Genomic DNA, 18005 nt, shown 5'->3' with positions numbered 1-18005 from the left:
AGGTAAGCGTGGGATGACAAATCAGTGCAGTTAACAAATTTAATTTAAATGTTTAATATTGTAACTATTGCCATACAGGTGTTCGTTTGCAAATTTGTTTGCACTTATCATAATGTATCGATCACTCAGTAGAATATAAATTATTAATGTTCTGCACTGATTGCATAATTATCCACTTCTTCCAGGTCACTCAATAGTAACTCTCTAAGATTAGCTAAACATGATCACTATTCATAAATCCACATTTTCTCAGCGTAATCATATTACTTGTTTCCCGACATCTTAATATCTCAGATTTTATCATTGATTGCATATGTTTCCAACACTTCGCTTCATACCATATCAACAGATTGGCAATTGTATGTTTTCTATCCATCTATTAACTTTTTTTTTGGTTTTCAAATTCTATCCAAGGAAACCTGTATAAATCTATTTAATTTCGCCAAAGTATCTACTGTGCCTAACACCATCAGGTTCGGTAAACTGATATTTAGATTACGGATCCTAGAGACCCGTCAGTTTTCAGAGTAACATCCAGCACAGCAGCATAGCAGGTATATACTGCGTGCTGATTCAGGTGTTATTATATTGGTTTTAGTTGAAATCTATGATACCTACTACCCAATATATTTGAGGTGTAATAGCAAAGGCAAACATCTAAACGTTAACAACGGCAACCTGTTATGAATATCCCAATGACAAATGTCTAAGTTTATTTACATTCTACAATTAAGTAAGTATAAGGCAAAGTTTAATCTTCAAACTTTAAGAATGAACAGGCATGGGATGTGGTTTCGGTAAGTCTGCGATCAGTACCGACAAGATGAAGTATCCACCAGTATTTTACTCATGAATTCACGTTTAATGAACTTTAACGTATTGTTACACATACCGATGCGACGATGATACAAATGGATGCTGGTAGTTACAGTTTAGTTCATGTAGCCATCACGTGTTTCTTTGTATTATACTGCGGTTTCAGTAGGATAACGTAACATTTAAGTGCAAAGATACAGACAAGCAGACCAATGCTCGATGCCCAGATAGCGAACACTTCTATAGCCACGGTGTACTTCCCTGGGGAGCTCACATAAGCTGGAATAAAAATTATCCAAACAGCACAAAAGATCAACATGCTGAATGTGATGTACTTAGCATCGTTAAAACTGACTGGGAGTTTCCGGGCAAGGAATGCAAGCACTAAACACACAGTTGACAATAGAGCAATATAGGCCGAGACTAAATAGAAGGCGGTCAATGAGCCGACGTCACATTCCAGAATAATGACGTCTCTGTAATGGCTCATGTTTTTCAGAGGGTACGGAGGCGACATACACAGCCAGACAACGCAAAATAAACTTTGCAAAAATGTAAGGAGGAAGATGCCCAGGCGTTGTTGCGCTGGGCCGAACCAATTCATCACGTTGCTGTTAGGAAGAGTTGCCTCAAAGGCAACCACGACCAGGATGGTTTTGCCTAAGATGCAGGAAATGGACAGAACGAACGCAAGAACGAAAGCCATGCGGCGCAATATGCAAGACCAGCCGGATGGTTTTCCAATGAAGCTGAGCGAGCAAAGAAAGCAAACCAAAAGAACGAAGAGTAGCAGGAAACTGAGCTCGGAGTTGTTCGCTTTGACCATGGGAGTCTCTCGATACCTGTAGAAAATCGCAGCAGTAGCTAATGTAAAACAGATCCCCATTAAAGTAAGCGTGACTAACACAAACCCCAGAACTTCATGAAAGGAGAGAAACTCAACTTTCTTGAGAACACATTGGGTTTTTCCCTGATTGGACCAGTATTCTGAGGGACACTTGGTGCAATCCGTGGAATCTGGAAAATATAATCATTCAATACGAAATGCACTTAACCACTTAGCTGCCGAATTGAGAGACATTGCTGAGCATCTCTACGCTTACCAGTGACGTTGCTAATCTCACCATCGGCGCACTCAACACAGTCAAAGCAACATATTGGCTGCCGTTTCCGGCTGATTTTCCTTGTTCCAGGAAGACAGTGCTCTGAGCAAGCTGCTCGTGGGATCTGAAGCAACAACAACAACAAAAAAAAAACACATTGATAATAACTACTGGATGTAAAATTTTATCAAGCGCGATGAGCAGCTGACAAAAATTCTTGAAACTGAGTTTGAGAAAGAAATGAAAACTAAATGTCCAATTTGCATTGAGCTAAAATAACGCTAGGCATTGTCTCTCACAAACGCGGGATATTACCGAGCTGCTTTCAGACTGGAAAACGAAGGGCGTTATGATCACAGACGAGGCGATGCATTATAGAGTTTGAAATCACAAACAGGTCCCTGAAGTAAGTGAATAAAGAACGGTAAAAATTCACAATTAATTCCGATGGAACTGCGACCTTATTAGAAACGGAGAGAGTAAAATATGTTCTAATTCTGTGGAAATGCAAATGCAAAACCAAGTTGGCGTTAAGCAATTATTTTGCAGATTAATAAATGTTGCCGTGAGAACAGCAAAGGAATGTAAACTTACACAAGGACTCTGCTTAGGATATAACAGGAGGCCATTCGGTCTTTCAATCCTGTCCCACCGTTCAGTCAGATCATGGTTGATCAGTACTGTCCTCAAATGTATAACTGTGCCAGTTCTCCATCACCCACTATTTTTGCCATAACCATTGTTATTAGCTCTACCTTTCTCGATTGCAAACAATCCAGGAGATTCACCAACATCTGAGAAATTAAGTGCAATTGATTGAAAAGATTTATCTCGTGAGAAGTTTATCCTTGATCAAAATTATTCCAGTATCTCAGCGTTTACCCTTAGCCCTTATATATTTGAATGTCATCCATCCTTTTTCTAAACGCTTAAGAAAACAGAGCTAACCTGTCGAGACGACACTTCACATCGCATAAAGTTTGTCCATGGTTAGAAAAGAACCCCTGTATTTACAATATATTCCATATCCCAGGTAGACAATTACGGTTCAATTTGCGAAAAATAGTGCATGGTAAAAGAAGGGCCATACCGTATTTCCAGTTGTGCTCCATGTGATATGCTCGACATTCATTGCTAATTCGCGTCCTGTCGGAGCCGAACCATCATAATAACCAAAATTTACAATATCAACGCTCACCTTGAAATTCCTTTGTAAATTCACGAGTTCGTATCTTGGCACAGGGTCACCATTTACATCAAACTGTACGGCTTCTCCCGTTGTTGATGTGAAATTCACCGTACGGAGGTAATGCAGTAACTGCGCAACAAAAACTGATGGTTATGTTTATCATTGGCGTGGAACAGAGGTGGATAAATACAGGCGTTTAGGTTCCTCTTAAGTAATGACTTTCTTAAATCATAGTACGGAGAATGAATTGAGAACCTGTGTCGTAAGTGAGAAGACACTACTTAGACTAAATCTGTATCATTACGTGCAGTTCTGGTTAGTTAACTACAGGTAAGGTATTGGTACGATTTAAACAGTGCAAAAAAAATGTACAAGAATGTTGTCAGGACTTTAAGACCTGAGGTTGGATACTTCAGGATTTTCTTCCTGCAGTGAGGAAGAACGAGAGGAAATTTACAGTGAAATCCACATTTTCAGCGGATATAACTAAAGATAGAGTTCATAGGCTAAGATTAAGAGGTGAAATATTTAAGGGAACCTGAGGGAGACGTCTTAGCTCAGAAGTTTCTGAGAGAACTCTCCTGAGAGAGTTTGCTGATTCAATTACAATATTTTTCGTAACTATCAGGAAATGAAATGGAGAGCTATGTTTCAGGTGACTTCGATGGAAAAATGTAGAAAAAATAATAACGGTTCGGCACGGCAAATATGGGCCTTTTTTTCGTTCATTAATACACTGCAATTATATGCCTCCACCTGTAAATAACTGTAGTGTACTACACATAATAAGAACATAAACACGGACGCCGAAATCGATGTTAGGATGTCTACGAATTACAGCAAGAGGTAGAAACTGCTTTACAAAAGGCACAGCTACAACAGTCGTAAGTGATTTAACTATGCAGGTAGAGGGGGCGGGGGGATCAGGATGCCTCTGAATTCTAGGAGAGGAATTTCTATATTGTCTACCAGATGTATTTATAGAGAACATCGTACTTGAGCCCATTAGCCGATCAACTATTCTACACTGGGCTTTGTGCAATCAACCAAAATTTGATTAGAGGTGTTAAGGCGAAAGTCCCTTCGAGGCAAGCAATAATACCATGATCGAATTCACCCTGAAATTTGAGAAAGGGAAGCTAAAGTCAGATGTTTCAATATTACAGATGAGTAAAGGAAATTACAGAGGCATGAGGGAGGAGATGGCCAGACTTGATTGGAAAAGAACACTAGTAGGGATGACGGCAGAACAGGCATGACTGGATTTAAGGATGCAGTTCGAAGGGCTCGGGATATGTATATCCCAATGAAGAATAAGCATTCTAAAGGCAAGGTGCCACCACGTGGTTAACAACAGAAGTGAAGTACAAAATAAAAGCCAAGGACAGAAAATAAAAGAGAGCACAAACATAATAGAAGATCTGGAAGCCTTTAACAACAAATAGAATTTAAAGTAGAATTGCTGGGGGCGTGGGAACCGAACTGAGATGACGGAGGAAAGGGAGGTTGGCTCACAAATAGAGTAAGGTTGGAGACAGTGCGAGAGGGAGGATAGGCAGGTGACAGAGATGTGACGCGCTCAGTCCGATGGTTTGCGATGTGTCTATTTTAATGCGAGGAGTATCATGTATAAAGCGGTTGAGTTTAGAGCGTGGATCAGTACTTGGAGCTATGATGTTGTGGCTATTACAGAGCTTTGGATGGTGCAGGGGCAGGTATGGCTACTTGAAGTGACAGGCTTTAGATGTTTCAGAAAGGATAGGGTGGGAGGCAAAAGAGGTGGGAGCGTGGCACTGTTGATCAGAGTTAGTGGCACGGCTGCAGAAAAGGAGGAAGTCATGTACAGGTTATCTACGGAGTCTCTGTGTGTGGAATTTAGGAATAGGAAGGGGTCAATAACTCCACTGGGTGTTTTTTTATAAACCACCCGATAGTAACAGGGACATTCCACAGCAGATAGGGAGACAGATTCTGGAAAGGGGTAATAATAGCAGGATTGTTTTGGTGGCAGACTTCAATTCGCCAAATACTGATTGGCATCTCCATAGAGTGATGGGTTTAGATGAGTTTGTTAGATGTGTGCAGGAAGGTTGCTTAACAAAATATGTAAATAAGTCTGCAAGAGGTGAGGCTGTACTTGATGTGGTATTGGGAAATAAACCTGGTCAGGTGTCAGGCCCCTCAGTGGGAGAGCATTTTGAAGATAGTGATCACAATTCTATCTTCTTTACCATAGTATTGGAGAGGGGTAAGTACAGACATGCTAGAGAAAAGCTTAATTAGATTAAGGGGATCTATAAGGCCATCAGGCAGGAACTTGGATGCATAAATTGGAAACAAATGTTCTCAGGGACTCGTACGTAAGAAATGTGGTAAACGTTCAGGGGATATTTGCGTGGGGTTCTGAGTAGGTACGTTCCAATGAGACATGGAGAGAATAGTACGGTACAAGATCGGTGGTACACAAAGGCTGTTGTAAATCTAGTCAACAAGAAAAGAAGAATTTACGAATGCTTCATAAAACTAGGTAATGATATTGTTCTGGAAGATTGGAAGGCGTGCAGGAAGGAGCTTAAGAATGAAATATGGAGAGCTAGAAGAGGCCATGAAAAGGCCTTGGCGGACAGGATTAAGGAAAACCTCAAGGCATTCTACAAATATGCGAAGAGCAAGAGGATAAGAGGTGAGAGAATAGGACCAATCAAGTGTGACTGTGGAAAAGTGTGTATGGTACCGGAGGATATAGCAGGGGTACTTCATGAATATTTTGCTTCACTACATAAAAAGGACCTTGGCGATTGTAGGGATGACTTGCAGTGGACTGAAATGCTTGCGAATGCAGACATTAAGAAAGAAGATGTGCTGGAGCTTTTGTAAGGCATCAAGTTGGATAAGCTACCTGGACCGGACAGGATGTAACCCAAGCTGCTGTGGGAAGCGAGGGAGGAGATTGATGAGCCTCTGGAAATGATCTCTGCATCATCATTGAGATTAGGAGCGGTTCCGAAGGATCGGACGGTTGTGCATGTTGCTTCTTTATTCAGGAAAGGGAGCAGGGATATCCCAGGAAATTATAGGCCAGTCTGTCTTACTTCATTTGAAGGAGAAGATTCTGAAAGTAGGATTTATGAACATTTAGAGAGGTATAATATGATTAGGAATAGTCAGCATAGCTTTGTCAAAGGCAGTCGTGTGTAACGAGCCTGACTGAATTTTTTGAGGAAGGGTCCAATCTCATTTAGGAAGCTAGAGCCGTAAATGTATTGTATATGGATTTTAGCAAAGGCAATTGATAAGGCATCCCATGCAAGGTTTATTGAGAAAGTAAGGAGCATGGCATCCGAGAGGAGAGTGGTTGTAGACAGGTCATATTGTGCATGGTAGCCGGTGACCAGTGGTGGGCCTCAGAGATCTATTCTGGGACTCCTAATCTTTGTGACTTTTATAAATGAACTGAATGAGGAAGTGGAGTGTTGGGTTAGTAAATATGCTGATGACGCAAAGCTTGGGTGGATAATGTGGAGGGCTGTCAGAGATTACAACACGGCATTGATATGATGCAAAACTGGGTTGCAATGGCAGATGTAGTTCAATCCAGATAAGGGTGAAGTGATTCATTTTGGTAGGTCAAATATGATGGCAGAATATAGTATTAATGGTAAAACTCTTGGCTGTGTGTCGGATCCGAGGGATTTTGGGATCCGAGATCATAGGACGCTCAAAACTACTACACAGGTTGACTATATGGTTAAGAAGGCATACGGTGCATTAGCCTTCATCAATAGTGGGATTGAGTTTAAGAGCTGAGAGGTAATGTTGCAGAGATAGAGGACCCTGGTCAGACGCTACTTGGAGTACTGTGCTCAATTCTATTTGCCTCACTACACGAACGACGTGGAAACCATAGAAAGGGTGTAGAGGAGATTGACAAGTACGTTACCGGGATTGGGGAGCATACCTTTTCAGAATAGGTTGAGTGAATTCAGCCTTTTCTCCTTGGAGCGACGAAGGATGAGAGGTGACTTGATAGATGTGTAAACGATAATGATAGGCATTGTTCTTGTGTATAGCCAGATGCTTTTCCCCAGGGCTCAATTGGCTGGCACGAGAGGGCAGAGCTTTAAGGTGCTTGGAAATAAGTACAGAGGAGACGTCAGGGGTATTGTTACGCAGAGTGTGGTGAGTGCTTCAACCGGGCTGCGGGCCGCGGTGGTGGAGGAAGAAATGATAGGGTCTTTTAAGAGACTCCTGGTTGGCTACATGGAGCTGAGAAAAAAGAGGGCTATGGGTAAAACCTCGGTAGTTCTAAGGTTCGGTACAGCTTTGTGGGTCGAAGTGCCTGTATTGTGCTTATGTTTTCTATGTTTCTATTTTTTAGGGGGTAACTAGAAAGTCATTCAGAAGATAAAATTGGAAAATGCAAGTAAGCTACTCAGTCGTTTCCAAGAAGATACCAAAGGCATCCTTAGATACACAAGTGTAAACTAAGGGGAGAATGGATATCAGACGGCTGAAGAGATATGGAACAGCAAAATTGGGGAAGAACGTGATTAGTATTTTGCGTCATTCTTCACTGTGGAAGACACAAGCAGTATGGTGGAAATTCCTGGCGTCAGGTGTTATGAAGTGGGTGAAATATTAGGAAGAAGGTTCTTAGTAAACTGAGAGGTCTGAACGTAGATAAGTCACCAGGAGAAGATGGTCTTGGCTCCAGGGCTGTGAAAGAAGTTGTTCAAGTTTTGTGGAGGTATTCGTAATGATCATTCAAGAATCACTAGATTCTGGAATGGCCCCAGAACACTATAATATCGCAAATATCTCTCTACTCTTCAAGAAGTGAGAGGAGCATTAGAAAAGAAACTATCGGCGAATGAGTCTGACACTGTTTGGGGAAATGTTGGAGTAGATTATTAAGGAAAAGGTCTCAGTATACTTTGTAGCACATGAAAAAATAGGGTGTAGTCAGCATGATTCATCAAGGCAGAAGTTTGCCTGACAAATCTGTCGGAAATCGTTGAAGATGTAACAAATATGTTGCTCAAAGGATAATCGGTTAATGATGTGCACTTGAAATTTCAGAAGGTCTTTGATAAGATGCTACACATGCGACTAGTTAACAACCTGCGATCCAATAGTAATACATGTGAAATTCTAGCTTCGATAAAGCAGTGGCTGTTTTGCAGGAGGCAAAGTGCCTGAATAAAGTGAGCCTTTTCTAGACAGCTGCCGGTGTCCGGGTTGTTCCGGGTATCTATGCTGGGACCTTTTTTTTTACGGTATGTGATTTGGATGATGCAATTGACGGCTTTGTTGCAAAGTTTGAAGACGATGTGAAAATACGTAGAAGAGCGCAACTTTGAGGCGGCACGATCTCTACAGAAGGACTTCGATGGATTGGAAGAATGGACATTGAAATTGCGGATGGAATGGTGTCCGTAATTGTATGGCCATGCATTTGGTAGAAAAAAAGTAAAATAGTTGACTAAATGGTTGAAAATTGAGAGAAACGTCACGCAGGGGAAAAACTGCTAGAAAGTTCAGTAGTCTAATGAACAAGGAAGCAATTAAAAGAGAGAGATAGTACGGCGCGAGCTGAGACACGAGCTGGGAAGTCACCATGGTAACAGCTCGGAGCAGTTGAGCTAACGGACGCTGGAATTTTCGATGGATTATAAAAAGTTGATCCTTCGGTCTGATAACGGCAGAAGAGACACGGCACGAGAGAACTGCGGAAGCTACGCGAGAAACCACTGATGGAGTTTAAGACCACCACGGGGTTGCAGGCGACAGACCGATTAATTTCGACCCGTGATTAGCAGTGCGGGTAAGAGGTTGCCTGTGGGGGTCTGCCGGTGATGAACCCGTGCCGTGGGTTAGTAGCCCGTTCCCTAGAAGGGGCTCTGTCCATCTGTGTCTGTGTAGGAGTCGCACGAAGTGACTCTGAAGACTTCGGAAGCAAGAAGAACTAAATCTGCCCATTTGAACATCAACTCAATTAACTGTCTCTCTCCATCAATTCAACTCGACGCAACACAAACTGAACTCAACTGCTTAACCTTACCTGATACCGTAAGACTGATATCTACCTCCTGGACTATTATTTTATTTTTGTATTCACACACACATTTACGGATATTTATATATCTAATAGTTCATAAACTATTGTATTTTTCTTTTTAATGATATTAATTCGTAGTATTGGTAAATATAGTCTTAATTTATAGTAAACCAGACTCCAGGTGCTTTCCATTTCTGCTGGTTCTTTTCAACCCGTCAATGGGTTCGTGACAAAATATATAAAAAGACTGAGTTGCAAAGGGACTTGGGATTCCTTGTGCAGGATTCCAAGACCATTAATTTGCAGTTTGAGGCTCTGGTGAGGGAAATAAATGCGCTGTTAGTATTCATTAAAAGACGACTGGAATGTAAATCGAGGATGTAATTTTTGGACTTCGCAAGTACAGGTGAGGAGTGACCCATGTATTGTGAGCAGTTCTGTGCCTGTTCTCTTAGAAGTGATGTGCTGACACTGAAGGGGGTGCCATGAAAAGGTGCTTTGTGAAAACGATTTCCGAATTGAAAAGCTTGTCATATCAAGACGTCAGTTTGCTCTGGACCTGTATTCACTCGAATTCAGAAGAACGTGGGTGACATCATTGACTTATTTCGAATGGTGAAAGATATTGATGAAGTGAATGCGGAGCCGATGTTACTTTTGAGAGGAGATCAAAGGACAGAGTTTCTTTTGGAACGGAGATCAGGGAGAATTTCTTCAGTTAGAGAGTGGCGAGTCTGTGGAATTCTTTGTCACGTGCAGCTACGGAGGCCAAATCTTTATGAATGTTTAAGGTAGAGTTTGATAGACTCTTCTTTGGCCATGGCATGAAAGAATACGGAGATATGGCTTGAAATCGGGGCTAAGAAGAATATTGGATCAGCCATGATAAATGGCGAAACAGACTCGTTTCTCTAAATGGCCTAATTCTGCTCTTTTATCCATGGTCGCAGAGTCTTAAAACACACGTATGTTGCAAGCTGCAGAAGGTGGAATCGGGAGGGGAACAATCCAGAGTAAACGGTCAATTCTCCGTTTCCCTCTACGGGCGGCTGTGCCCTCACCTTGAGTTCCTCGAACATTTTGTGTATTTTTTTGGCATTTATTTTGGAGGCGGATCATCAATATAGCGTACTTATTTCTCGTGGAGGGGGAGCAGAAAACAGCAGTTATATAATTGTACCTGGTGGCCAGTAGGAACTACAATCTACAAATCTGTGAACACGAAAGGGGCAAGAGCCGTGGGGCAGACAAAGGAAAAATATTTTCTTCTTGCTGTGTGGTTGCTGGAATGAAAGTGGCCATGTTGTGGGGTTATATTTGCAATTGCCATTTTGTGAACTGTTTGATGTACTGCAGCTTGCTCCGGGATCTCTTATTCAGAGCAACTGAATGTGGACAGGAGGAGTTAATGCTAATGACTTGCTAAACTTGAAACGATTTTCATATAATAAATTTTTATCGTAGAAAGACGAGCTGTGGTCTGATTGTTTGGGACCTGTGTTTGTTCAGCCTAGTTATACTAGTTTGAAATAGTCTCATTTGGGCAGAACTGCAGACATTACCGAAGGTACAAGGCTTGTAGTCTTGGGTCAGTTCCAAATGAAAAGTTGACACACATCGGTCAGATAACCTTGAGTGATATAAATTGATACATCATAGAGAATAAACGACAGGGAAGTTAATAAGAATGGATAATTTCGGGAGCACAGGTGGCGTCAAATCTCTGGAGACATACAGTCAATAAAGTGGATGACCCCAGTCGGAAATGTGGAGATTCCACTGGGTTGAAGAAGATCTACTGGTTAGCTTTGTCCCTTTCCTCCTGATTATGCCAGACTCGTGTCTGGTCCGCCTTTTCACCATGAGTGATTTATTTTCCCTCTCAACCCCATTATCTTGCCCACTCCGACTTAGCCATATCCCTTCATGCCCTAACCAATCAGGAGTCTTAAACACCTCCCTTAAATACATATATTAAAATATAACCTTCACAGATTGCCGTGGCGACAAGTTTCTCAGATTTGGAATTCTCTGGCTAAAACAATTCTTCCTCATATCGGCTCTGAAGGGACAATATCCTGAGGCTGTGTCCTCTGATTTTAGATCACCCTTCATTCTACTAAATTCTGGTGAATAAAGGCGCAGATCCATCTAAAGGTCTTCATATGACAAGCCGTTCAACATTTTCGGGAACCTGTTTGAACCCTCTGCATTTTCGGAACATCCTTTCCGAGATAAAGAGTCTAAACTGCTCACATTTGCCAGCTTTCATATTTCAGCCTGCACACTCCACCAATGATTAAAACACTTATCACGATGTTATTGTGGATGTTGCAACTCTATATATTAGCTGTTCCATATCCCAATTAACAACGGATTGCTATGGTCAGGATTTGAACATTTTTCTGAGAATAATTAATTAGGCCCCACTGAAACAATTATTTGCTAAAGTATAGTCGCTAGTTTATGATTACCCTCACAAGAAAATATAAGCTTCATACTACAATCATGCCAGTCCACGTTGGCAATACGGTGCTGACATCAGCAAAGGAAATATATTCCTACCTGCCCCAGCTCAAAATTTGCAATATGCGCGCATGTTCTATTAATAAATGGTCCGTATCCTTCTGCACACGTTAATAAGTCGTGGAGTGCGTGAGAGATAGAGTACACCGCTTTATACACGTGATAGGAACTCCCGTCCATTATCTCCGGAAGGTAAGCATTTTCTAACCCTTCCATCTGTTCCTTCCCTGTGCATTGTCGAACTTGACCTGTAAAGTTTTTCCGGTTGTCTGTGGTAAAAGTGCAGTTGAAGATGGTTTCCCAAAACTCCGTTACCAGAATGTTGCCAGGAAAGTTGGAAGGATTGACTTTATGAAGATAATCTCTGAGATCAGCTATCTCGGTCCTGGGGGTGGCTGGACCAATTGTCCCGGAGAGATAGATTGATCTTTGTTCAGGCGGGAGAAGTTCCTCTGTCACCCAGCCCTCACTTCCAATCCACCGTACGCCGGTTACATTTTGGCGCCAAATCTCCTCCAATAAAATTCGCATATCAGCACCATGAACAAAGGCCACCACCACTTTGGTGGATGCTTGCTTAATCACATGGACAATTTTCTTGATTTTTGCTGGTGGGTCGGTCCTATAAAATGACTCGGAGTAGGCAATGCAAATCCCAAACTTTTCAACATGTTCCACATATCCTTGCATTCCAAAAATACCGTAATCGGTGTTACTTCTAATAGTTCCAATCCAGGTCCAGCCAAAGGTTCTCACCAGTTCAGCAAGTATTTTCGACTGGTACTGGTCGCTGGGGATAGTCCTTAAAAACGTGGGGTATGCTCTCTTATCGCTGAGACAGGAGCAGGTGGAGAAATAACTAACCTATAGAGAAGGAAATAAATAGATAAATACCGGATTCCAGCTTTAGAATGTTAGTGACTGACATACGGTCTAGGTCACCTTGCCAATATTCTTATGTGTGTACATGGATATAATATTGAAATTATAACGTCAACAATACACAGCATATCGTTATTTACTGAAATTTATTTACAATTTATAACGTTGGGTAAATTACATAGGTTTTGCTCAGGTAATAGAATTCTCGTTGGGTCTTCAGTTCTGTTCGGTCAACTATCAGTACGCTTTGGAATACGTACTGACAGGGCTTTCCAGGATGCTGCCAGGATCAAAGGACATATGCTGTATCAACAGTATCTCTTCCTTGGAGGGACGAAATTTAAATATCTTGTGAGTGACATAGAAAGAGAACACTTCCGGTATCTTTCTTCCAGGATTGAATATTTATTGCGAGGCGCGTGCATTTAAGGTCTTAACTTAAAAAGGAGATATGGCAGTCCGGTTTTTCAAAGTGGGTGCCCCAGGAATGGGCTGCCAGCTGTAGAATTAACACAAATATGACAGAGAAGTTTAAGAGGCTCTTAAATAGCTGTTCAAAACTATAGAAAACGGAGTGATGTGCACAACGTGCAGACAAATTAAAATAGATTCTTTAGGCACATAGCACTATCGGCCTAATGGTCAGCGCATGGTTGTACTGTTCTATGTTCAGTGTGCTAAGCTCTATTGCAGTAAAAGAGGATAAAGGCCAAATTAAGGCTTCCTGCTGGTCAACATTTTGTGCCGCTATTTTATAAGTTGAATATTTGATACATTACCAGTGGAATTCCGTAGGATCCAATTGTCCTTGCTGTTACAATGGAACTAGTAGATATATCGTAGCCAACAATGGCAGCGACGTTGGAGGAACCTCTGCATGCAGGGTATTCAATTGAATCTTCTTCTCCATTGATCAACGCCAGTGCAGCTTTCGAGGCGATCGCGGGGGATGAACAGTCATCATGTATCTGGTACCCGAGTGTGATCCCCGGGAGGAGATTCGTTTTCTGGTTTATTTCTTCAATGGCAAATATCATCGTCTGCGCCAGTCGGAAATTTGCAAACTCAAAACTGTGGGATAAATATAAGATGAGTTGATAAATGCTTACTGATTTTTAATTAGGTGAGATATCTCGCAAACTGTCTCCGCATGTGAAAACAGAGCTTAAGAGGGATGATGGAGCCTAGCGGCGACTCTTTTGCTGCGTCTCTGGAAACAGCTCTATTTGTACCATTGATTTCTTTATTTTTCCCTTTCAGGGTTCTTCTAAAGACCCCGAGCTGGAGTGACATACAGGCTCGGTTCTTTGCGGGAATGGGACCCGTTCTCGGGGTTCCACGACTGGGCGTTATTTGTCATGCCAAGGGTTTGGCCTGAGACTCTCGAGCGTGCTTGGAAGCCTAAGATCTCCGGGCTCTGGAGACGGGCAGATTCAGATACGGTGACACGGCAGGAGACTCGTGAGTCGTCAGGGAGGCCGGAAAATCTTTTTCCTTTGGGCCGGAAGACGCGGGGTCTTTGCGTCTTCGGACACAGATCTATAAAAAAAGCGACGGAACGGACTTTTAAATTCGTAAACCAGCGGGCTGTTGCTATGTCTCTCTTCCTTGCCTAGGAGAGAGAGAACATGTGGTTTGTCCAATTTCAGATGAAATGAGAAGCCCTTGGGGCAACTTTGGTCTGTGTCTTTGCTATTGCTGTGCACACACTTGGGATCGGTTATGGTACTGATGTGCGTTTCTTATACTGGTGGTGGGAGGGGGATCGTTTTTCGCTGCCACTTACGCGCAGGAGGGGGAGCTGGGGAGGGGGATTTTGGGGTTCTCACAGTTAAATGTCGTTTTTGCTTTGGGGGACTTGTCTGTTTTTGTGGATATTTGCGAAGAAGGAAAAAAACATTTCAGGATGTACAATATATTGCATGCATTTCTCTGACATAACATTTGACCTTTCAACCTTTGAATTACCAAAAATATAATAATTTTCCTGTTGTGGGTGAAGAGTATTTGATTGTGGATGGCTAACCACACACTGATTGTTGGTAATTTCAGAACCTGCGGGCTGAAGATACTAAATATGCTCCATCTCACAATGAAAAGGCCTCAACTCGCAAATAACGTTGGTGGAACACAACGGTTCAGGCTGTTGCTACGAACGGAAATAAACGGTCGACGTCTAGGGCCGAGACGCTTCATCCAGACTGGAAAGGAAGACTGTAGTATCGCACATGATCAAAGAGCCGGAGACGAGCAGCTTCTCCAGTCCTGTTGAAGTGCCTGAGCTCGAAGTATCGACTGATTAGATTAGATTATGAGGACACATAGTCCTCGTTTATTGTCATTTAGAAATGCATCCTTTAAAAAATGAAACAACGTTCACCAGAATGATATCACAAGAAAACACAGGACAAACCAAGACTAAAACCGATAAAACCACAATATTATAACATATAATTACAACAATGCAAAGCAATAACATAATTTGATAAAGAGCAGACCATGGGCATGGTAAAAAAAAGTCTCAAAGTCCCGATAGACTCATCATCTCACGCAGGCGGCAGAAGGGAGAAACTCTCCCTGCCATGAAACTCCAGGAGCCGCGAACTTGCCGATGCAGCGCCATTGGAAGCACCCTACCGCAGCGGACTCTGAGTTCGTTCGAAAACTTCGAGCCTCCGACCAGCCCCTCCGACACAGCCTCTCCGAGCACCATCCTCTGCCGTGCGCTTTGATGCGCCCCGGCCGCCGAGCAACAAGAAATGCCGAGTACTCGGGGCCTTCTCCTCTGGAGATTTTGGACCACGCAGTTAGCAGCAGCAGCGAAGCAGGCATTTCTGAAGTTTCCCCAGATGTTTCTCCGTCTTCTCACGTCCGTCTCCATCAAATCAGGATTGTGCACGGCTCCCTACTTGACAAATAACAGGCATGAGGGAGGAGGGAGGAGAAGATGGCGGCGACACGCAGCTTGCGTGGCCCTTCTGAATGATATCGTATGTGCTAACTAGGGGGCCGTGCACAATCCTGATTTGATGGAGGCAGCCGTGAGAAGCACGGAGGAACACCTGGAGACACTTCTGACATGCCCGCTTCGCTGCCGCTGCTACTGTGCGATCGAGAATCTCCGGAGGGTAAGGCACCAAATCCTCGGCTTTGCCTATTGCCTGTTGCCGGGGTTGGGGTCGAAGCGCTCGGCAGAGATGGTGCTCGGTGCTCGGTGTCGGAGAGCTGGTCGGAGGCTCGGAGTTTTCGGACGGACTCGGAGTCGGACTGTGGTGGGATACTTCCAGGATGCTGCATCGGCAAGTTTGTGGTGCTGCAGATTCACCGTTTTGCGTGAGATGATGGGACTTTCAAGAGACTGTTCTTATCAAACTACGGTATTGTTATAATTATGTGTTTTTGTCAGTTTTTAATTCGGTTTGTCATGTATTTCTGTGATATCATTCTGGAAAAACATTGTATCATTTCTTAATGCATGCATTATTAAATGATAATAAAAGAGGACTGCGTGTCCTCACAATCTAATAATCTAATCTAATAACCAGTGGAGTGGCCGCTGCGGACTCCTTTTCGCCCCCATCTTCTCCCTCCGCCAATATTCCCGTCCATAGATACCTCTTGCCTGGTGTTCCTTCAGAGATTTAGACAATGACTGTAAGATATAGCCGCAGGACTGGGACATTTGGCCCATCGAGTTTGCTTCGCTTTTCATCACTTGTCATCCATGTAGCCTCTCGTCCCAGTCTGCTGCCGTCTTCCTATAGCCCTGCATTCCCTGAGTAATCAAGAATTTATTAACCTCTGCCTTAATTATAAGGCCATACGATAGAGAAGCAGACTTATTCCATTTTGGCCTTTCTTCTGTTCCGCCATGCCCGGCCTCCATAAATCCTCTGGCAACAGATTCCTGAGAATGAGCACTCTATCGCTGAAGAAATTCCTTCTCATTTCCGTTCTAAAAATACGCTGCACAATTCTCAGACTCCCATGTCATAGAAAGCATCATCTCCACATCCACTCTTTCGAGACCGTTGAACATTTGGAAGATTTCAGTGTGAACCCCACTCATTCATCTGTAATCCGGTCAGTAGAGGAGAGTATGATGAATGTTTTTTTTTTCAAGATTTCCAGATTCCGCAACTCTCCTAATTCTGCATAAAGGGGATGGAGTGTGCTCAGGCAATGTGATGTGCTGTGGGGACTCTGTAATAATGGTAGTCAGTTTATTGATAGACAGTGATTGGAAACATCCTTCAGGGGTTTTATATTCCGGTGTTGTTGATCAAAATTTCTATGATTCCAAAATATAGCAATTCGAAACGTGGCTGTTCGGGCAGATAATAGCTCATAATGGATCTGTACTTAGACGTCTACGAGCAATTTCAGTCCATACTTACGAAATACATTATGTCTGCGATATTTTGATTAAATTTAAATGGTCATAGAATGTTGAACAGTTCATCACAGACAGAAAACCTCCAGCCCGCGACGTCATGCCGAACTAGCTATTCTGTTCATGAAATGCACTTGGGAACTGAATATCCAAGAGTACATGATCTATCGGACGAATAGGAGGGAGAGATAGTGGAGTGGCTCTACTACTAACGAATGGCATCAAATCAGCAGAAAGATCTGACATTAAGAAACTGGAAGGGTAAAAGGACGTTGATGGCAGTTATATACAGGACACCAAACAGTGCCTGAGAATTAAACTAGGAAGCCAGAAGGGGCCAAGAGAAGACATTAGCCGGCATGATTAAGGAGAACTCCAGGGCATTCTACATGTGAAGATGAAGAGGATAAGACGTGAGAGAATAGGACCAATCAAGTGTGACAGTGGAAAAGTGTGTATGGAATCGAAGGAGATAGCAGAGGTACTAAATGAATACCTTGCTTCAGTATTCACTACAGAAAGAGGTCTTAGCGATCGCAGTCCGATCCCATAGGGCATTCAAAGCTGCTACCTAGGTTGTCTCTGCCGTAAAGAATGCATACAGTGCATTGGCTTTATCAATCGTGGGATTCAGTTTAATAGCCGAGAGATAATGTTGCAGCTGTGTTGAACCCTGATCAGACCTATTTGAAATACTGTGCTCATTTCTGGTTGCCTCACTACACGAAATATGTGAAAACTACAGAAACGGTGCAGAACAGTTTTGCAAGGATGTTACCAGGACTGGCGAGAATGCCTTGTGAAAATAAGTTGAATGAACTCGGATTTTTCTCCTTGGAGCGACGGAGGATGAGAGGTGACCTGATAGAGGTATATAAGATGATGAGAGACATTAGTCGTGTGGATAGTCAGAGGATTTTCCCAGGGCTGAAATGGCTGACACGAGAGGCCACGGTTTTATGGTGCTTGGAAGTAGGTGCAGAGGAGATTTTAGCGGTAAGCTTTTTTACGAAAAGTGTGGTAAGTACATGCAATTGG

At 42.7% G+C, this 18005-nt stretch overlaps 1 pseudogene; it reads right to left on the bottom strand.

Moving 5' to 3' along the window:
* Positions 1-925: 925 nt before the first annotated feature.
* On the bottom strand, positions 926-14717 carry LOC134344706 (extracellular calcium-sensing receptor-like; annotated as a pseudogene).
* Positions 14718-18005: the final 3288 nt, after the last annotated feature.

Source organism: Mobula hypostoma, chromosome 4, assembly GCF_963921235.1.
Source record: "Mobula hypostoma chromosome 4, sMobHyp1.1, whole genome shotgun sequence".
Classification (NCBI taxonomy): Eukaryota; Metazoa; Chordata; class Chondrichthyes; order Myliobatiformes; family Myliobatidae; genus Mobula; species Mobula hypostoma.
Note: the sequence above shows the minus strand (reverse complement) of the source record. Positions and strands in the feature narration are given on the sequence as shown.